We start from the raw sequence: 22,995 nt of genomic DNA on the forward strand, positions 1-22,995 counted from the left end.
AAGAGCCCAGTTAAGGGCTGAATATGCAGACAGTGAGGTGGATGGAAAACTGTAAAACTGTCTGAATGGCTGGGCCTAAGGGTGGTGACCACTGGAAAAGACTTAGGAGGCCAGTAAGTTGTGTCAGGGGAGGTTTAGTTTGGATATTAGAAAAAGGTTCTTTACCCAGAGTTGGATACTGGAATGGGCTTCAGACCGTTCCAGAGAAATGGTCACAGCACAGCAACCAGATTTCAAGGAATGTTTGGAAAATGCTGTTGGGCACATGGTGGGACTCTTGGGGAAGGAGCTGTGCAGGGCCAAGAGCTGGACTCAATGATTCTGATAGGTCCCTTCCAACTCAGCCAATTTTATGATTCTGTGATTCTATAAAATATTTTTTTTCTAAAATTTCCTTAAATATAAGTAAATGAGCTACACCTCCATCTGGACCTCTTCATTTTATTTGCCAGCATGACTTTGGGAATGCAGGAAAAAACCCCAAAACATTTCAGGCAATTATTAGTAACTGTCCTTGGGAAGCCAATAGGCCTTTTAATTTAGCTTCTATATGTTGATTCAAAGAATCAAATCTAGTCAAGCTGCCAGATATCATAAACTACAACTACAAACACACTTCTTCAAAAGAAACTGTACACAGTATGTATCAAATACTCACAAACAGCTATTTTTACGAACTCTAAAAAAAATACTGTTAATTTTCATGGGATCAATTTTTTTGCACATTGAACCTATTAGTTCTCAATTAATGAACACAAAAATGGTTAATATGAAATGAAATAAAATATTACCATGTGAATTAGTTTTCCAGCCTTCAACTGATGCCTCTCAAAGTCATCCTTGGCTCTTTTATAGTGTCACAAGGAAAATAACTTCATTAGAATTAGAGGTACATAATTTTCTTTCAGCTTTCTTTGCATCATCCTTTGTCAGACTACATATAAATAGGTTCTTTTAAGATGTGTCTGTGTGGTGCTTACATAAAGTCTAAAGCTGGATTATACTAAGAACTTCTTTATTTTTTCCCCTAAGTCTCATGTCTTGTAAGTTTGACTGCTCCCAGTTCCATCTGTAGCAAAATCCCAGAAGCTGTCATTGTGATGTATTTGGGAAAAAAATGCATAAATAATGAAAGAGGTGCCTTACCATTGAATGGTATTAATATACTACACCAGAAATTTCACTGATGAGCTGTTAAACAATCCACAAAACTGAAAAGCAGAAAGGCCCTTCTGTTGCTTCTCACAGGGACTTTTACAATTTGAGGATATGAATCTTATCACCTCTATGGTTAGTAAAATTCTTCTGTGCTTAAAATTTTGTAAGGAAACAGAAACAAAAGCAGAGGATATGGTGCTTAAGAAGCATTGCTTGTCAACAAAATGAGAGTGAGACGAGATTGGAAAAAGGGTCAGATTAATTGTAAGGAACAAGTACCTAGTTGATCTTTCCAAGTAGATAAAACCCCAAAAACTCATCAAAAATATAAACAGCATAAGCATTGACTTCACAGAATCCAGATGCTGGATTATCAGCCTGATAATCATATCTATCATTATGACAATTCAGAAAAATCATTGCCTTAGTCACCAAGCTGGATAACATTATCTGTCTATAATGTTCACCTGCAAATATTACAGAATCATAGAATGGAAACTTAAAAGTCATCTGGGTCCAGCCCCCTGCCATGGGCAGAGACACGTTGCTCAAAGCCCTACCCAGTCTGGCTTGAACACTTCCAGGCATACTCACAACTTCTCTGAGCAACCTGTACCAATGCTTCACCATCCTCATAGTGAACTATTTTTTCCTAATATCTAATCCAAACCTATTCTTGCTTACTTTAAAGCCATTACTCTTTGTCCTATCACTACACATGCCTGTGAAAAAGTCCCTCTCTGGCTTTATTTTAGGTGCCCTTTAGGTACTGGAAGGCTCCTAAAAGATCTCCTCAGAGCCTTCTCTTCTGCAGACTGAACAACCTCAGCTCAGCTCTTTTTCACAGGAGACGTGCTGCAGCCCTCTCATGATCTTGGTGGCCTCTACTGGACCTGCTCCAGCAGGTTCACATCCATCTTATGTTGGGGTCTCAAGAGCTGGGCCCAGAATTTCAGGTGGAGCCTCATGACAGTGGAATTGATGCCTCGGTTTTGGCTTTTCTATTTTGCAGACGGTGTGCTGGTTTAGTGTGTGGGTCTAGGCTTCATATTAAAGGATAGTAAGCTCTCTTCACAGAGTAGGTAGACAAAACAATTCCTTCTCTAGCTGGGGACCAAGGACAGCTGATCCAGATCTCAGGCCCAAGAGTATAAACAACATGGACTGAAGAGAGAAAAACAAGAAGGATGGGACTTCATGGGCTGGAGCTGTAATTGGACAATTAGCTCCAATATGCAAATGGACCAAAACTTATAAAAGTGTGAGACCCTGTGATCAGTAGTACATTTTGTGACCATTTTGGGTTCACCGGGGGTGGGCTCTTATGCTGCCCAAGGTGTACCCATTGAGGCCTCCTAATAAAAACCTACTTTATTCTTTAGCTCTCAGTGTCTAGTCTCTGCTCTAGGTCAGCCTTCACAAGGCATCAAATAGAAGTGAGGAATCCCCTTCCTTGCCCTGCTGGCCATGATGCTTTTGATATGGCCCAGGGTACAATTGGCTTTCTGGGCTAGGAGTGCACACTGCTAGCTCATGTTGAGCTTCTTTTCAATGGCATTTTCTCTTAAAATAGCAGTTATTTCTAATCACTATGACTGGAGTGCAAGATGTTCTCAATCATCAAAATCACTCAAAGAAGTGCTACCACACAAGTCTGTTTGAATTTTGAATCAGTTTTTCTTAATTTTGGTTGACTTGGTGTAACTTCAATAGTTTTGGTTTATCAAACCATAATGCTGTGAAATGCCTCCTTAAACCACTTGATGGCAACAAAGCAATTCAGATACTAAAGGAGTTTTGTTTATGCATATCAACGTTTACCTATTCAAACAATTTAAAACATTTAAATTAACATATGAGTACTTGAAAAAACCTGAATAAGAGCCTTTGTCTTTTAGTTTTGCTACTTTATTTCTTTGATTACTATTTCAACTTAGAAACAAAGAGTGATAAAAAAGAGTAACTGTCAAAAAATTACTTCAAAGCCACCTCCTACAAGGCTGTGTGTCAGAAATGCAAAATGATACACTCCCCAGCAGGTCAGCTTTCTATACAAATGGAAGAACTGCTCTAGAATCTCAGTTTGTTTTCCAGCAGTGGCAGCTGTGGCAGAGGGAGGACCGGAAATGCTTGGTAACTGGCAAGGAAAATCACAGGTTAACACATTCACCTTTGCTCTGCTCTGCACTTGACACTCTGGGTACTAAATCAGCTCCTGTTTCCCAGATTAACTAGGACAGCCAAGGGAAGAGACCGTGGCACGAAGGTCTGATAGCAGCACTTAGCCTGGAGCAATGGACAGAAAAATACAGATGAGAGAATCCATCTTATTTATTGCCTCTCTGGAGATGTAAAAGCAAACAGGAAGGTGCCATATTCCTTGAAATAAAACACAAACACCTTCCACTTGTCCTCCATTTCAAATCTATACCTAAACCCCATTAAAGCAACTCCAAATGGAGTGACAGGTACAGCATGAGGGAAGAAAATGTATCTCTTCTTGAGCCTTTTATAGATACAATCCATATCAAATGCAGATTTAGCAATTTTATAGATTAATTTCTTATGGGACTAATGACAAGCAAGGTTGGCTAAAAATAATAAGATTCAAGTGGAAGAAGATAGGTGTCTTCCTCAATTTGAAATAGATTTCTCTTGCACAAGAACTATTTATCCTTTTAAACTGCAGTTTTGCTACTCTATAGGGCTGCAGGCTTCATATACTCAGTAACCCCTGGTAACTACATCTGTTATGCAGACATACTTGTATACCCTTTCTCCATAGGACAGCAGTGCTCACCACATTTCTGATGTCCTTAAAAACAGAATCATAGATTTTATCCTATTTTTTAATCTGCTGCATGTTTTTTATGCATCATGCCTCCTATAAAAAGATATTCAAAAATGCCCTAACATTAATATTCTCGAAACTTTAATATGGTGGAACATTCACTTATTTGACCAGGTAGCTTGTGGTGCATATTAAAAGTCTGAGGAGGTCCTGAAGGTGTAGATGATGGACAGCCTACAGTATCTTTATCCATCCAGTGCAGTACAGCTCCCCCGTTTTATATGAAGAGATATGTCAGCCTGTAGACATCCTCTCTGCCATGAAAGGCAGGAAGCCTTTTAACAGCCCCTCACCTGCCTCTCTGCAGCTGCTATCAGTCAAAACTTTTCCTTGGGCTAAAACCTTGATAGTGTCATTCCATGTGCTTTGGCAAAGAGAGCTCCTGGTTTCTGTCACAGTGTCTACTGCTTATTTCACAGCCTGAATGATTCAGTCTGAAACTTGGTTTCACTACCTTTTACCAACCCTACTGATCTTCCTCAGCTGTCCTTTACAGCTCCTTCTTCCACCATGTAAATCATCTCTGAAGCCAGACCCACCATGACGTTTAAAGTCTTCTGAAAGTCTCTCTAGTAGCTTATTATTATATAGGTTATTATAATATAATAATATATTATTATATAGGTTAGTTTCAGCATTTCATTAACTAATCTAAAGGAATGTGACTCAATCATGGCTAGTCAAAACAGAATAAAAATAATAGAGATTTAGCAGCAATTATTGCTGATGTAATGAGATGTCTGCAAGCTGTAGGCACTGAATTAGAGATTACCTAGCAAAGCATTATAAATATGAGACTGGAGCAAACTTTTCATGCATGTGAGATGAACATAACCTGTTTCATTTCAGGAGCAGAGCCACTGACACTGTTGTTCAGCACCACTTAAAAAAAAAAATCCCATCCTGGGATCAGATGACAGCAGAGCTGGAGTGCCAACATTGCTATAACTTCTGGGTTGCCCCTGATGCTCCTGTAGGCAACTGTAATGGACTAGTCCAAATGCCTGTGCAAGGGCTAGTTCAGCTCCTCGTTATTCATTTGACCATCCTTTAGAGTGGCAGTGGTTAGCACTTGCCTGTCTGGTAGATAGTATTGCATATCAAACATGCTAATTTTTTGAGTGGCAACATTTCTATAGCTGTAACTCTCCAGTACCTTTTATCCTGTAACTAAGAGGGACATGAACTTTTACAAAGGCTCCAGTCCTAGATAAGTGAACTTAGATAAAGGCAAGTTTGAAGGATAAGTGCTATGAAACAAAACACAATACAGGGAAAAGATCTTACATAGGGAGCAGCTGAGAAAAGAGGAACTGCTTGTGATTGCAGTAGTTATACCAAATGATGCACTTTCTGTATAAGGAATAGAATAAAATATTGTAGAGTACACTTACCATTAAAAATGATAGAGTCCTCCCAAACTGAAAGTAGAAAGAATCTAGGCAGAAGGGACTAGAATCCTATTATCCTCCTGGCCTAACTGAGAAAGAAATTTCTTTCTACTTCACCCATATGTATCTGCCACTTCTAAACATTCAAGATGCAACAAGAATTTCAAAACCCACTGCTTTTGTCTCCACATTGTGACTGTCTAAGAACTGAAGTTCCCTGTGTCCTCATGGGTGCTCCAATGAGCAGAGTGTTGACATCTTACAAAAGACTGCCACCAATGTCTGATAGAGCCTATCAAAATCACCTTAGATACCTGATGAGACAGAGCAGGCAGACTGATCCTTTGATTACCAGCAATTTATGGGACTTGAATGAGTTTGGCAGGCATTTCCAGGAATGCTGGAAATATTCTTTGTGGATACATGTTCTGAAACTTTTACTACATACAGTCTTTCAAGTGTTAGTACATGAGGAACTTTCCTTGTGCACTGAACACAGAGCATCTCTCTTCCCCACAACGTGGTCGGAGCTTGTACATCCTACCTTGAGCTTGCTGGAAGTTAAGAGCTTAGATGCAGTCAGTGACTAGAGCTGAGCTGACACACCATAGCCCTGCAAACCAAATTAAGTTGATCGTGTGTTTGAGCCTGGAGGGTTGTCCTACATAAAGGTAATGTTATTTTTCTGATGTTATTTTTCTGACATGAGGTGTATCATTGGATGATATGAGTCTCAGCACACTGAAAATGCTGAGTCTCAATGTAGAGAGCTACATAAGGAAAAAGTGCAAGGTATTAATAAATGAACTACATTTCTGTTAAATCAATTAGGCCAGTTTAGATACATCAGAACCTATCTCCACTATCCTTCTTACTGATATCATTCTAGCTGCATATTTTCAAACCTCTGACCACAGAAGGTACTATGGGTTACAGATGTCTCCATCTTTCAAGTAATCTGTTTGGCAATTAGGATTTTCTCATGGTATCTTTTTGTTTTCATTTTGTAATTTACAAAACTAGCTCACACATTTTGTTTTATATTTTATCAGATAAAACATGTTGATAGCCCTGTTGCTCTCAGATGTTTTACATGTTGCTAGCTCCCGTGTTAGCAAGGAACATTAGTCCATTTCAGTAAATTAGACAAAACATTCTAGGTATAAAACATAGGAATCATGCTGCTATGGGCATGCACTGCCCAATGGGTTTGGGATGTCTTTATTTTGGCTGTACTATCTTTCATTGAAGATGCCACACAGTAAGTCATGGTTTGATTTACTCAGAGTTGCTGCATCGATAGCAAATATAGCACTCAGACGTTGTGAAATACAAATTTTGTATTTGTTACTGTTGCTCTTTCATTTCAATTAGATGGCTTCATATTAGTGAAGAAGATGGTACTGAACTGAAATACTAGTATGTAACTGCACTCTATGCTCAAAGCATTCCTAAGGCAAAAATATTATTAGCGAATCAATAGTTTCCATTTTCTTTCCAAATGTAAAGCATTTCTGACCCTTTTCATTTTTTGTTGTTCATTTGTTGCAGAAATATGTGTTTTCTACAAGCTTAGCTTTATATTCAAACTGGATTTTTTTTTAAATTTTCAATCCCTAATTTCCCATCTCACTTTTTCAAAAATGCATCTATCTCTTCTCACACAGCTGCAGCATAGTGGATGCTAGAACTGAAAGTAAGACCAGTGTGGCAGGATTGCACAGTTAGGAGCAACTGGAGGCTGCTTTGACTCCAGCTTGTTTATGCAGATTAATTAGAAAAAAAAAATGGATTGGATAAGATATTTATCTAGTTTCAGACATCAACATCTTCAGAATGTAAGTAAAATAGGATCAGTAAGGAAATATCTCAAAAAATGCCCCAGCAAAAGATAATATGATTTAATCTCGTGATGTTCATTTATATTTGGTATTAAGGCTTGTTACTGTGAGCACAGCTAAGCCAAAGTTTCTGTGGCTCTGTTGTCCCCCTGCATAGCCCTCCCGCCTGTTTCACAATTTAATTGGTTGGTTACACTGACCAAAGTATTGCAAAACAGAGGCAGAGAAGCAAAATGAGGCTTGATCAGCAGATGTCAAAAACCATCTGCAATCATGTTATCATCCTGGTTATATAAGCAGAAGGGAAGAGGCAAAAATCAAGTGAAATTAGCTGTAAATTTTAAAAGGAAGGAAATCCTCTGGGTGAATTGAGACTCGTTTGAGTTTTGCTCTGAAGAAGGCATTGCTTTTTATTGTTTGATACAAGTTTGTATCTGCAGAAATAACCTTTCAAATTGGAAACTGTGGGTGGTACAATGTCACCAAAGAGCGGCAAGAGCAACTGGCACAGAGGCTGAAATATGTCGCAGGGCATCCTGTTCAGAGCTTCTGACAGTTTTTGTGACTCCTATTAAAAGCTACTGTATCTGCATCTCATTTTAAGGTATGTTTTTAATGTCATGTCATACAAACCAACTTTTTAATTGAACAAAGCAAATGAATTTCCAAGATTTCTGTCTTCAAACAGAGATAGAAGGTGAAAGTCACTTAATGGTAAACACAGATAACTGATTAGAGCTGGCCTGACACACCACAGAAGCAACATACCATAAGGCAAACTCACAGAAAGTATGTTTGCACTCCAATAAACCTTTCCTGAGGGTAAGGAAAATTTTTAATCTGATAAAAATGCCTAAATCTTTGAAGGTCAAAAATTGCTATCAGAAACCTTGGGATCGTGCAGAGAAAGCAGTTGCTGTGATGTGCATATGTCAGCATGTTTTAATTCTGCCTTCCCAACGTCTTTATGAACACAAAAATAACTGTGTTCCTGTGTTCCTCAGGCTCCACTTGGTGTTCATGCAGGGGGTTAATTAGAAAGGGAGGAAGAAGGCACAGTTTTGAAGCTGAATGTTATGGAAGGTCCCAGAGCAAGCAAAGGAAGAGAGATGAAATCTCACACACAGATCAATAGACTGATAGACTGTGATAGACTTCTGAGGTCCCAGTTCACCAAAAAATGTATCTGGAAAAAATATCCTGCACCAGCTACTGAAGACTAAGAGGTATTTTCTGTTTACGTTCTCCTTCTACTTTTCTGACTAGAAAAACAGGTTCTAACTACTCTCAGGTTTTGAATGGTGAGCAAAGGCTATGATTCTTGTACTGATGTAAAGCCAACAAGCACTACAATCCCACGCTGCACCATATCCCAGTATCATTGATTTCCTCTCTTGTGCAGGCCAGGTTGTGTTTGCAGGCAGGACTGCAGCTACCAGAACCATGTGAATGAGAGGGGCAGCAGAGGAGCTGAAGAACCACCACAATATGGTGGAAATGTTGGTGCAGAAATGTAACTCTGGGGCAATTCCTAGACCTCCTTCCCGGAGCTTTTCCTGCAGAAGGAGTGGAGCTCCCCACATTGCACTGCTCCCCTGCTGGTCCCCCATCCTGTAGGGACCGGGATGTGACATCAAGAAACATATGCAGGCTCTTAACCACACCATCTCACAGTCCTCTGAATGAATCAAAGCAACCCTATTTTTTTAAAAGTCTTGAAGGAATAAATACATGAATTCTACTAGTTCCCGCTTTCTACTTTTAACAAGGATGGCTAAAAAGTAGTAAAAAATCAGTAGTACTTAATGCTCAGCAGTGTCACATATTTCCCCTGAGAGGAGAGGACTACCAATAAGCAAAATGCAACTGTAAATACATGGTCTGAGTGCAGGGCAGATTTCACTGGGAGAAGAGGTACAGTAGTAGCCAAAACCTCAGTGGAAGTCTGTAAAGAGCCTAGTGAAAAGCAGGTTGGCTGTTTCTGTGGAGACAAACAGGAGGCTAAGGAACCATTTATCCTCCCCTTTAATGAAGAACTTTGTCAGGGTGCAATTAGCCTTGGTTAGAAGGTGTGACTAAGTAACTGCTCAGAGACTCAAAAAATTTTACAGTAAAAAAACAGAAACTGAATTTCACAATGTCTGGAAGCCAGAACTATGCCTATATATTTTATCCAGAAGGCTTGTTGGCTCTGACAAAACTATGACTGCAAACTTTGAAGCTAGAGCTTGAAAAGGCAAATAAAAACAAGAGCTCATCCCAGGTTTGCAATGGAGCAGTAAAATTGTCCTGGCACAGTCCAAAGCGACCTGTTTATATCTGCTGACCAGTGATTTACTTTTGCTTCCTAACCTCATAGGGTTGCACTTCCCAAAAGCATTTTAGACATCTGAGCTGAGGCTTTTGTTTCAGCAACTAAATACTTACAACATTTCTAGTGGTAAGTAATTTCAAAGTCCTGCCAGGGATCTATCTTGGAACATATTCTGCAGTTATATGCTTTCATCCGGAAGTATTATGCATTCAATTGCATCTGATATCATCCAGAGATACCTGCTGGCAATTTCAGACCTCATGAGCTGTTATTTGCATGCTTGCATATGCCAGAAACTATGTCCTAATGGCCTTTGTGATGTCTCTGGCTCTCCTCCCTTTCTGGGGTAAAAGTTGCTTCAGAGAGGATTTCAGCTATGATTGTTGTTATTTTTTGGGGATGATCTGGTGATTGTTGTTGGTGCTGCATTTTTCTTTAGTTGGTTTTATGTTTCTATTTGGAGTAAGAATGCAGTATTTTACAAAAAAAAAAAAAAAAGAAAAAATTGACAATGTTGTTTGTGGGTAGTTCAGATGCACTGAGGCATTTGAAAATTAACTCTAAAGTTAGAAATTCCTCAATTCTTCTTCCTTTGTCTGCCATCCTTTTTCTCTGCTCTGTCCATGATTGTCTGCATTGAGTGTCCTGTACTGCCACATGGGAATGGATATGTCTGGGGGTTTTATGGAAGGAAATTCAGTCCTTACATATCAGTTTCATGATTAGTCATTACTCCTGAAATACAGCTACTGCTGGAGGAAGAGCATGGGGAAGAAAGACTACACTGATGAAAGCTGAATGAAGGGCAGGTGAACCCAAGGAAAGCTTCAAAAGCCTCAAGTTGTGCTCGCCCAGGCTCAGAGGCAGACCCAAGACCTGTCAAAGCCATCATGGATCTGCTCAGGAAAACTTCCCTGGCAGCTCTGTCCTGGAGCTGAATCCTTGTGACCTCTGCTCAGCAATTTCTTAGGCTGCCAGTGTTGCAGCACTAATGGTATACTCTTCATGGGGTTGTTTCAACTCTGCTATTTCATGCAGCTCTCTCAGATTTCTCTTGGATCCTGCCAGAAAAAAAAAAGAGAAGATTTTTCTATTTTGAAAGTGCTCTGTCTCTTCTCTGCTATGGGGGCTGGTCACGTTGCTCTCTATGACCAGCTAACTGACAGATTTAACACTTCTCTGTTCACAAATTGTTCCTGATCCTGCTTTATACTGATATATTTGTTACTTGGAAGGGTTGGACCAAGCATATTCATGATTCTCTTTGATCCCTGGATTATTCATAAATTGATCATAGCGACTATTCAAGTGTTTAATCAAAGCTGGATTTAATCAAAGCACTTCTGTTTTGTCATTAGTCACTTAAAAAGTCACTTGATGTGTCCTTATCACTGGAGCTGTGACTGCAAGTATTTCATCTGGCAATGATGGAAAGCAGATTTCCTTTTCTCATACACCAGAACAGAAAGAAAAGATAATGCTTCTGATGTGGGCAGAGCTTCAGCACCTGCAGCAGTGGGTATTGGTACAGAAAACTGTTGTTAAAAAACAAATTACTTCTTCCTCAACAAAAGTTGAATGATAGAATAACTTCTTGCTGTTAGTAATCATGATTAAAAGCCTGAAGCTTGCTTTCTTAAAATAGTTATCTACACCATATTTTCAGTGGTTGGCTCATATATAAGCAATGAATAATAAGAGGGCAGGTATAGGCTAATCAGATTCTTGTTCAGTCAACAGTCTCCCAAACCATTTTTTCATTAATTTATCAGTTCTGCTTAATGTGGTGCATGCAACTTATCATATATTGAAATTCTTGGCAGAGTGATGACGAGATGAAAGGAAGCTGAAAAGCCAGTGGCTGATTATTTAAAGAAAATGGATGACAACATAGATGAAGATGGGCTATCAGTCTTGAAGACTCACCACAGCTCACACTGTGATCCTTGAAACTCTTTCTCCAGCCTCCTTTGCTGCAGTTCCTGCCTCTCACACACTGTTCTGCCACCCTTCCCTGGCACACAGGGCTGGGCAGAACCTCATATGTGCAGCACAGCCACAATTCTGCTTGTATCCTGTCTGTGGCTGTGTATATATGCACATGTGTAATGTGTACTCGTGCTGTATGTGTGCCTACTGGGAATATGTGCTCAGCCCTGTGACTGCTTGCGTGGGGGGGATGTGGCAGCTTCACCTCTGCCACTTTGCCAGATTGAGCAGCCCCCTAGCATGTGCCCCATGAAAAGCACACAGCAAATAGTTCAATGTACCAAAGAAACCATTAATACCTTCCTCTTAATGGTTCAAGAACAGGTCTTTACACAAAATCCCACTTAATCAAATGACCTGAAGTATAAATTGATGTAAAGAGAAACAGATGTGGCCTGTGTGTTCTCATACAGCTACAATTGAGGGAATATATAATTCCCATTTGAGTGAAGCAGGTATCTAGTATATCTACATTTGAATGTGTTACAGTTAGCACCTTATTCTTCTCTTTCCTCTATTGAAGTACCCCAAATGATCATTTCCAATGAATTCAGAAACAGAGTCGTGTGAAAGGACTTTTTAAGAGAAGAGAACAACAGCTGGAAATACAGGGGTAGTAATTTCAATCTTTTCCTATTATTTAGAAATAAACATCAACATGAAGCTTCAGCCACAGGATATGTAATGGATATTTCAGAAAACTTTTACTGGTATTCCTAGTAAAATGCCTTCACAGCAATGCCTCAGGTTTGTAATCAGGTTTGCCTCCAAATGCTTTAAGGAACATCTTTTGGAAGGAGTACCTAAGTACCTTACTGGCAATGGAGAGCCTGGCAATCAAGAGAGACAAGTATTTCTGCAGAGCATTCAGATGTGAAGACCACAGTGACCTCCTGCAATGATTGTTCCTCTCCACTGATCCTACATGAAGCACAAAGCAATCGCTACTGACCTTGAAGTTTCAAGGATGTATCTAACTTGAGATAGGATGTGCTACGTTTTATTTGTGTAGATGATGTAGAGGAGTTTGTGTTCACCTGCTGCACAGGTTGTGCAGTTGCATTTTCTCTGTTACCAGTGCATGAGCTGGAATCAGAGATGGACCATCCAGACAGCAGAACAAAGTGGATTTTGGTGAGTTTCAAAGAAAAAAGGTAAACACTGCTCTTTGAGAAATAGTGTGAAGTGTCATGTTGCCTTAGGTCCCAGATACTCATCTTGGCCTGATATCAATACTCAGATGAGATCCAGGTACTTTACAGAAACACCCACTGGGTTTGGAGCACACCTGCTACAGGAAAATACTTGTTTTCCCCAGTAGTGTTTTCCTTTTGCTTTTGAAATAAGTTTCCTCAGCAAGCACTGTGAGCTAAACAGCATCTTACGCCCTGTAACCTTAAAAAATGGATTTGCATTGGCCAGTGTTTAGATACCTTCCCAAATACCACAGAGACAGAGACATTTGCAAAGCATCCATCTGCACTACATCTGTGCTGAAAAAAACACAAAGCCAAGTGTGCAAGCAAGCAACCAAAAAAAAAAAAATCCCCAAAATGAAACCACCAACCATAATTCTAAAACATGTTTAGAATCTGCACATCTGAAATTCTAGATTACAGCCTTGTGATTCAGATGACCTTTTAAATTTAATTGATTTCATAAAATGATGCAAAACTGAGACATAAATGATTCAGGCTACCTGTAAATAAACACTGGAAGGAAACCCCTCACATATCAAAATCCTTATAAAAAATGGGAGTGTTTACTTAATACAAAAATTGCTGTATTAGAAGTGAAACCCCCCCAGAATAATTTTTCCCCAGAAATGTAATATTAGCAGAATTTTGTAGGACCCAAGCAATGAGAGAAGTAACAAAAAGAGAAAGACCTTTTATTTATTATTTGTATGAAGAGTTTTATTTCCAAACTTCTCCCAAGTTAAACAGTTATGAGTGATGTGCAGATGGTGTAGCAGTGACACATTTACAGCTGCATCCATCTCTCACACAAAGGTGTCTCTACTTGTGTTTCCCACTGTCCTGGTTTCACTAGGATAGAATCCATTTTCTCTTTTTAGTAATTTGCACGGTGCTGTGTTTTGTATTTAGTAAGAGAACAATATTGACAATGCACTGATGTTTTAGTTGTTGCTCAGTAGTCAAGGACTTTCAAGTTTCCCATGCTTTGCCAGTTAGCAGGTGCACAAGAATCTGAGAGGGAGTGCAGCCAGGAAAGCCAGCCTGAACTAGCCAAAGGGATGTTCCATACCATAGGACGTCATGCTCAGTGCATAAACTGAGGGAGTTGACTGGGAGCTGCAGATTGCTGCTCAGGAACAGGCTGCATACCAGTCAGCAGCTGGTGAAGCAACTGTGTTGTGCATCATTGGTCTTTCTTTTTTACTCCTCTCTCTCTCTCTCTCTCTCCCCTTTCCTCTTTCTCATTTTATTTATTATTGTTATTATTTTCACTTTATTATTATTTTTAATTTATTTCAACTAGTATAGCACTTTTGTATCAACCATGAGTTTTCCCACTTTTACTTATCAAATTTGGTTGGATATTAGGAAGAAATTTTTTACTGTGAGGATGGTGAGATACTGGAACAGGTTGACCAGGGAGGTGTGGATGCCCAACCATGGCAGTGTGCAAAGCCAGGTTGGATAGGACCTTGAGCAACCAGGTCTATTTGAACATATCCCTGCCCTCAGCAAGGATTTGGGTCTAGGTGTTCTTTAAGGTCCATTTTGATCCCTTAACATCCTATGATTCCATGATTCTTTGATTCTCTCCCTATCCCACCAGGGGAAAGTGATTGTGTGGCAGCATGGTACTTGGTTGCAAGCTGGGGTTAAACCAGTAACAAATTTCTAAGGCACAGGTTTTACAATGCCTCGTGCATACCAGCAGCACATTTCTTTACCTGAGAGCGTTTCAGTTTTCCATCTCCTTGGGCAGATGCTTTGAGCAGGTTCTCAGATCAACATGAAGCCTCTGCTGGCTTTTAGGCAGTGTGGCTCTGACTGACAGCTCCCAAGTGGAAGTCAATAAAGTAATAAAATTAGAAACATAACTCACATCTCTTTAAGCCTGGTTCAGCTGGAAGTACGGAGCCTTTTCTAGTGGGATCTGCTGGTGTCTCTCATGTGCTTGTTTGCCCCAGTAGCTACCTGGCTTGCACACATAGAGTCTTTTAGAGGCATGAGAACAGTAGGTAGAAGCTACTTAGACAATAGGCACAGAAAATTAAAACAGGAGGAAAGGTTTTCCCAGAAGAACACACAGGTTTTTGCATTATTTAAAACACTCCTGAGAAATGACCACAAGTGTATGTCAATGAAAGAGAAAATATATTGTTTTAAATTTGTTGCATAACATCTGGATATTTCTACTAGTAGCTGTCTCCTGGTTGGTAAAATGATTCTGTATTTCCATGCACAAATATAAAATTATTGGAATTTCACATGCTCGGGCCATCCATGTCCACACAAAGATTCAGTCATGCTGACCCTCATGGAAGGAGTAAGAAATTATTAACCAGAGTAATGGGAGGGGCAAAATCAAACCTGTGAAGTGATTGTTGAGCTTAATTAGAAGGGCTAAATTTGCCCCAAAATATTTTTTTGCTAAATTCATCTCTACAATTTCTCTTTCCCTAAATATAATTTGGAGACAAGTTATCCATCACTCCTATTGATCTGATTCTCCTGAAAGGGCTCCTGTAGCATCTCAGCTTCCTCCCTAATCACCTTTCCCCAGGATTATATGAAATAACCTCTGGGTGCTTTATTCTCCTTTTCTTGTTCTGTTCTTACTTTGCCCTTCTTCTACCTGCAGTCACATCTTGCAGAGTAGCTGGGCTTGCTCTGTCAGGGGCAGTTGCCCATGGCAAACATTTCTCACACAGTTCATCCCAGACAGACAGAGCCAAGTGCCTTTCTCAAAAACTGAAAGCACATAACAGCATGAAGACTAAAGTTTATAAACATGACTCAAAGCATCAAACTGGATGTAAATTAATTATTTAAGTCAAGAAAAATGGCAGGAATCAAGCACTAATAATGGAAAAGAAAGGATGTCTTAAAATACCTCCAAAGAGATTCTCTTCCTCCTATTCTTGTCTCATTGAACTATATTTATCTGCAGTACAGGAGGTTCATTCTTTCCTTTGGTTATTTAAGAAGGACAAACAGTTTTCCACCTTGATAACATATCAGCTCAAACAGAGCGATACATCTTTTTATGAAAGGTCAAATAGAATACTTGAAAATTTACCAAATCAATACCAAAGACCAAAATGCTGCTTTCAGACATTAGAATAGAAATCCCTTTCATAACAAGGCAGGATATTTACCATGTTGCACCCTTATTTTTTGAGTGCATTTTTCATCGGCCTTATTGAAAACAGTCTCTGGCCTACAAGTGAACTGACCATCTATGCAAAAAGGCTGAATGGGGTGGTCTAAGCTGTGTGAATAAACACTGCCTTATGCACTAGACTCTTCTATGGCAAGAATGTATCTAATCTGTCTGGCTGTCATGCAATATCACGTATGTACTAAAAACTGTGATTACATCCATTTAAATTTAGTACATTTGGAAATAGATATGTAGTTAGCTAGACCATCAGCCCAGTTGTCATCTTGAATAGGATGTTATGAATCATTTTCCCATTTGGCTTTAAGAAATACAATCCCTTTTACAGAGACACTGTGTGAGGGTCAAATATATTTCAGAGAACTGTTGGAAAAGTAGAGAAGAATGGAACAACTTTCTGTTTTAGAAAGACTAGTATATTAATTTGGCTTTCATACGTGATTTTTTCTTCTTTTTAAAAACCCTAAGTAAAACCCCTAATTTGTTTTAAAAAAACCATAAAAAGATTTTGGTTTGGAAGCTGAAATGTGCCTCTAAGCACTGAGGAAGTACAGAGTGAGCCTTTGTAATATAAATGATCTCTTAAGAATCTGAGTTCTGTGCCAGAGCTCAAAATAGTTATTACCCAAAGAAGGAACATTTTCTTCCCCAAACAGGAGCACTGAAAGAAAGAAATGGACTCACACCCAACCTATGCATGTTATCATATACCAGTTGAGTTGGTAAAGTGAAAGGCCTATTTTTGTAATTTTTTACTTCTGCTTCGTTGATATACAAAGGATTTGAGAAGATAAATATAGCAAAACTGAAGATGGAAAGAAAACTCTCAACACACTGTTCCTTTGTATGCTTTAACTATGAATTCTCAAAAGGTCTGTTTCTTATTGAAAAGGAGCTGCTGTCATTAGTGTGTGATGTAGATTTCTCAGAAAATACAAGAAGTGAGAACAAACAGAACAATGAGAATAACACAAGTCATTATTTCTGCCCTCAATGTGCAATCCCATTCAAATGAACTTTTCTAGAGAAGACAAGAAATAAAACCCTGGAACACTAAAAGCCTGAATTAGTGCTTTTAACTAATGGCATACAATTAATTTTATTCATCACGGAATCAAGGTATGTGGTGTTTGTTTTGCAAGTGTGTGAGATTTGCTATTAAGCAGTACAAAATGCTTTATTACTGAGGGGGAGGGAAGAGGGTCTGGTGCTTATTACCCATGTTCTTTTCACTGAAATCTGGTATTCATGCAACTGGTGTTCTTCCCCACTTTGCCTAAGACATTTATCTGCTCCCAATATTGATCTTTCAGACTAAAAACTGATTTTGACAAAAATTTTTTAAAGCCATGAAAATCTAAGGCCTCAAAGATTACATGATTCTGCTTGAGAACAAAATCCCCTTGTAGACACACCATTAAATTTGCTTCAGAGGATAAAATACTGATTTTTCACGAGTGTGTCATTTACCAATAAAAGATAAAGAGATGTTGGGGTGAGAAGAGCTGGGAGCCAGAGGCCATTAAAACAACATGACGCTATACTACACTGTGATATCACAGTCCATTAAATTTTTCCATAGAAAAACATAAGCAAAAAGTGGAAAAGCTAGCACTTGGAACAGAAAAAAAAAAAAAATCCAGGCCAATATGATTTTTCGTAGCATACCCAGTGAGATGAGACAAATATATTCAATAGCAAAGCTGTAATGGCTCTCCTCAGATACAATGAAAATGTTCATATGGTCAACTCCAATTAGCTTCTCCAGGGTTTTCAGTCACCAACAGAAAATGAGCCAGGTAGTATGACAAGGTGATTACGCAAGCCAGCTGCCACTGAAGAATAGACTGACCCTAATGTCACCCAGGTTTTTAAACAGAGAGATTAGACAGAGAAATGGTAGATTTCTGTGACCATTCTTCAGTGGGGTAAAAGGAAATAACCTTTGGAAGAAAGCCCCTCCTCCTCCATAAGAAGACTGCCTTTTGAGCTGTTTCAGTATTTAGTCTGTAAAAAAAAATTACTGTAGGTGATTCTTGTAAGTAAAAATTGGAAGTGAAAAATTATCTTTCTTGAGTGAAAACTGTGATTCTCTGGGTACATTACTTCCCCTAACCTGTAGCTGTAACCAGCTTTCCTAACCCTACAGGGCACGTGGCACCCTTTGTGGGCTACTTCTGGACCGGAGCCACCCCAGGGGCAAAGGATGCCCCGGTGAGGGATGATGATGAGGGACTAAATCCCCCCTGCAGCCAGGCTGGTGTGCTGTGCCTGCAGGCAAGGCTCAGAGGAGGGCAGCATCCTTGCACAAGCACAGCCAAGCAGCGCTGCTGCGGTGCCAGAGTTGCATCAGGGCTGTTTTCAAGCTGCATCATGCAAGAGCTGCAGATTGACTATCTTTGCAGCAGGGCTGCACCTGCTGCCAGTTCCAGAAAATACATTTGGAATGTGTGTAAACTATAGTACGAAAGTCAGCTTTCAGTGAGGGGCTCCCCTGTACCGCCTGCAGCATCACGGTGACTCACAGAGCTGACAGCTACCACATCACCAAGCAGCAAACATGATTCTACACAGATGTCACAACCCAAAAAATCCTGCCATCATTGTGGTACTGTTGAATAGCACATGGGCTAGGTGATTTACGTTTTCAGCTTCATTCAAGTTTGACAAAAGTAAAAGCAACTGAAAACAGAGTTATACTGGGAAACACCATCTGGAGCTAGGACAGAAGTCAGAGTCCAGATTTGGATCTGGCATTTCAATAAAGACTTCTATAGACTTCTCACATATATATTTGTATTTTAACTTAGATACAGTTTAAAGTCTGCAGATTTTGCCTAAATACAGGCAAAATCTTCTTGTTTTGCTAGAAAATTTTCAAGAAATTACTGCTACAAAGATGGTGAAGGGTCTTGAGGAGAAGCTGTATGAGGACAGATGAGGTCACTTGGCTTGTTCAGCCTGGAAATGAAGAGACTGAGGGGAGACCTCATTGCAGTTTAAAACTCCCTCATGAGAGGCAGGCACTGATCTCTTCTCTGTGGTGACCAGGGACATGACCTTGGGAATGCCCTGAAGTTGTGTCAGGGGAGCTTTAGGTTGGCTATTAGGAAAAAGAAACGTTCTTCACCCAGAAGATATTTGGGGATTAAAACAGGCTCCCCAGGGAAGTGGTCAGAGCACCAACGTTGACAGAGTTTGATAGGTATTTGGACAATGCTCTCAGGAACATGATGTGGCTTTTGGGGCTGTCCTGTACAGGGCCAGGAGCTGGATTTTGATGATACTTATGGGCCCCTTTTAACTCTATTCTATGATTCCTCCTGGTACAGTGAGTAGAACAGCACAATAGTGAAAAGCTGAAAAATAGCAAAGGATTATCTTTAAAAAGCATTGAAGACTTCTGAAGCCGAAAAATGTTCAATAAGTAGATTTCTTTCCAAAGCAAGGGTTACACACTGTTCTGTGGTTTTATCTTGTTATCTGAAGTCATTGCTTTTCCTATGGTAAGGAAGATAACTTTTATAATCAAAATCTATCTGCTGGCAAGATGTCATGTCAGGCAGAAATGTAGCCCTCCTGCTTTGGGCAAATGTAAGACATTCAAGCCCCAGCAGAACACCCATCTCCAGCTGCAGCCCTAATGCTGTCATGCACAATGAGCAGTCTTGCATGGAAGCAGTACTGGCCACCCACGTGTATTGAGGTGGATAAATCTGAAAGAACATTAGCTGGATCAAGAAGGTAGGTATTTTTCTCTTTAGTCCCATGATTTCATAGTTCCCACACTCTGTATCTGAGAGTGGATACAAAATTGTGAGGAACTGTCTTTTCCAGCCACAAGCTTTGAACATCTCTTTTCCAAACATATTTTTTCCTTTACTTTCTCACATATATCTTCCTAACTCAGCCTCACCAGCAATAACCATAATGTACATATATGTGCTTGCATGCATGCACAGAGCTGGGGCAGCAAGAGTGGGCAGGGTGTAAGTCAGGGACTTCCAGCCTCACTTCTGAAAAATTTTCCTTTGCTCACATGGCACAAGAGTCTCTGTGGTAACTATGTCTCTCATACATAATTAAACAGATGTGCTAATGACATTTTTAAGTAACAGCAATTGACATTTTTCCCACTTTGGAACCTGACAGACAAATCTGGACTTCATTAACCTTTTGCAGTTTAATAGTAGGTTTGTGATTTAGCAGAGCAGATGAAAAGGCAAGAACCTCCTTCTTTCCATGTAAATTCTGCATGCCAAAATAAGTTATATAATATATCCCAATAGACAGCTTTGTGTGCCCAGGTATAAGTGAAGAAATATTCTCATTAAGTTTCATTAAAGTGACCAAGAAGAAGCAGGTTAGGTCATTTACAACAGAGTACCAAAATATTTCTGTAAGGTCACCTTTGAAGAATATGCAGTATGTTGACTGAAAGTTTTGAGAAAAAATTGAATCCCTGTGTGAATATTTCATGAAGTAAAAATTTAGTTTGATCAGAACAGAATCCTGCTATAAAAGAAATCTCCAAATGCATTATTTACATGAAACTCTACGACTTGCTCTCTGGGGGAAGATGTGGCGAGGCGCAGAGCATTTCCTACGCTGAGTGCCCACTGGCATGGCAGGATATGCCACTCAAGAGCAGAGCCAGGCAGCCTCTGCAGCACCTTGGGATTTGCTCTCAGCTTTAAGCAGCAAGCAGGGCTGTCGAGCATCACAGTGTTTTGCTGGCTCACCAAAGAAGGTTGACGGGCTCTGCAACCTTCTGTCACTTCCTAGTGTATCAAAAATGGCAATTACTGTTTGCCTTTGGTTCTGTGCTCAGCTGTGTTTCTGACCAGGATGCTTCACAGGCTAAGATAAAGGGAAGAGCTGCCTTTGAGATTCAGAGGAATGGCATCTTATGTTCATGGCCTACTGATCATGCAACACACATGTACTGAGCTGCTTCCCTGCTGGAGGAGACTCCTGATACCTAAATAATTTCCTTTTGGATTTCAAGGCTTTGATAGTGCTCAGAAATCTCATAAATGAGTCCAGAAAATCTGAAAAATTCCCAGTTTGCACACAGGTCTTCTGTAAAAAAGAGTAGGTACCTTTTCTTCTGTTTGTGACCATTGATGCTATCTATTATCATCTGTAAAGCAACATGCATAAGTGAGTTGGGAACACACAAACCCAACAGTAGGTTTGACAGCTACTTTTTTTGCTTAAGACACTCCATTTGTTTTGATTGTCCTAGCTATGAACTGTCCATTAAAAACACAGAAACGTAATGAGCTATATGAAGCATTTCTCTATTGCTTTCTTGTCCTTTTTTTTTTTTTTTTTTTTTTTTTTCACGTTTTGGACAATTTTCACAGTCATCTTAGTTACTTTGTTGATCTTATTTAAGTCATTGGATTCTTCAGGCTGTGAAACTCAGTACCTTCATTGTTAATATATATTGAAAAAAAAAGAAAGGAAAAAAGGAAATGACTGATCAGAACCCTTTCTTTAGTTTCTCATAACTCCAAATGAAGCCCTGTGAATCAAACAAGAAAGTTCTGTCCAGTCCATTTCTTTTTGTAATGTGTTTATTATATCTGTTCAGGCCAAACACAAAAGAATTAAAAACTTGAAAAACAACCTGCAGTTTCCATTTGTGTAATTTTAGAGCTTTTCCTTTCATGGACTAAGAAAACAAGTTTGAAAGCAGATGCTGTAATACAATCAAATCAAGATGATGCAACCAGAAACCAGGGAGATAAAAAAAAGTAAAAAGGGGTTTTGTTAAATAAAGCCTCAGTTGTTGTTAAGGTTTGTATTGTAAAAGGGAGGCACTTTTTCAATGTCAGTGTGGCACCTCACTTGCTACTTTGAAATTCCCTGACTAAACTAGTAACACAATCAGCAGTACACAAAGCAAAGACTGTACAAGCTGGATTGAAGTTCTTTTTGTACTGCAGTAATATTTCTCATTTCCTTCTGAATTCATCAGTCTTGTGCTGGGTAAATCTGGTGACCTTGTCTGAAATCCAATACACTATAATTTATATAAGCTCCCTAACTATACATCTGCTCATAGTACAGCAAGTGCCTATTTTGCTGTGTAATTCTTTTCTTCTCCCTTGCTCCACTTCACCTGTACCATTCCTTACAGGATAATAAAACATGTTTTGACATATTTCGGCCGTTTTGACTTTTGGCTGAAAGTTGAATACTTTCCTGCCCTGAAGAGATGCCCATCTGACAGAAGTGTTTAGTACCCAGCATTTGAAGGGTTTATATAAAAAAATGCAGAAATTATCCTCAGGGACATACCCCATCCCCAGTTACTGGCAGTTCCTCAGATGTGTCTCCTACCAAAGGTTTCCAGTCTTTTTTTGGCACTGGGATGTAAAGTTCTAGTTCTTAGATACTTTCTGACTGGGTGCAAATTATTCCTACTATCGCATAATAAGTCACTTTTTGCAATGAGTAGTGGAAAGTGCCTTCTGTCTGGAACAGATTGCATGTAAAAAAAATCTTGTTCCTCTACCCTGTCAGCAAGTTGTACATGGATGGTCCCTGCCTTCAGGACACCTATAGCTACAGCTCCTAATAGCAACTTCCCTCATACGTTTTTGTCTATTTCATGGCTTTTTCAGATCCTCGTTTTTCAGTTATTGAATACTTCCAAATGGGTCCCTTCTTAGCTCTGAGATGTCACAGCTGTAGCTTTCCCTGCTTCAGTACTGGTTAACATAAAACTATTCATGACATTCTTGTTTAGCTTCTGTTCCATCCAAACAATTCTTTCATTTTCTTACCCTTTTTTATCAATTATTTTTACACACAGATATAGATGAAGAGGGGGCATAAGGGATCTCAGAATGAAGTATCCAAAAAGAACTTGCAGGAGATAGAAGTAGAAAAGGAGGGAAATCATGCAGCCTTCGGACAACTGTAGGTATTGGCATTGAATATTTTCTTTCCACTTACATGTAGAAATAGATTCATGACTTCTTCATCCCTTGTGCAGATGCCCACTTCATGCCATAAACTTTCAGCAGGACAGTTAATGTCGAATACACAAGGGAAACATCT

Source organism: Motacilla alba, chromosome 2 (genome assembly GCF_015832195.1).
Source record: "Motacilla alba alba isolate MOTALB_02 chromosome 2, Motacilla_alba_V1.0_pri, whole genome shotgun sequence".
In the NCBI taxonomy this organism is placed as follows: Eukaryota; Metazoa; Chordata; class Aves; order Passeriformes; family Motacillidae; genus Motacilla; species Motacilla alba.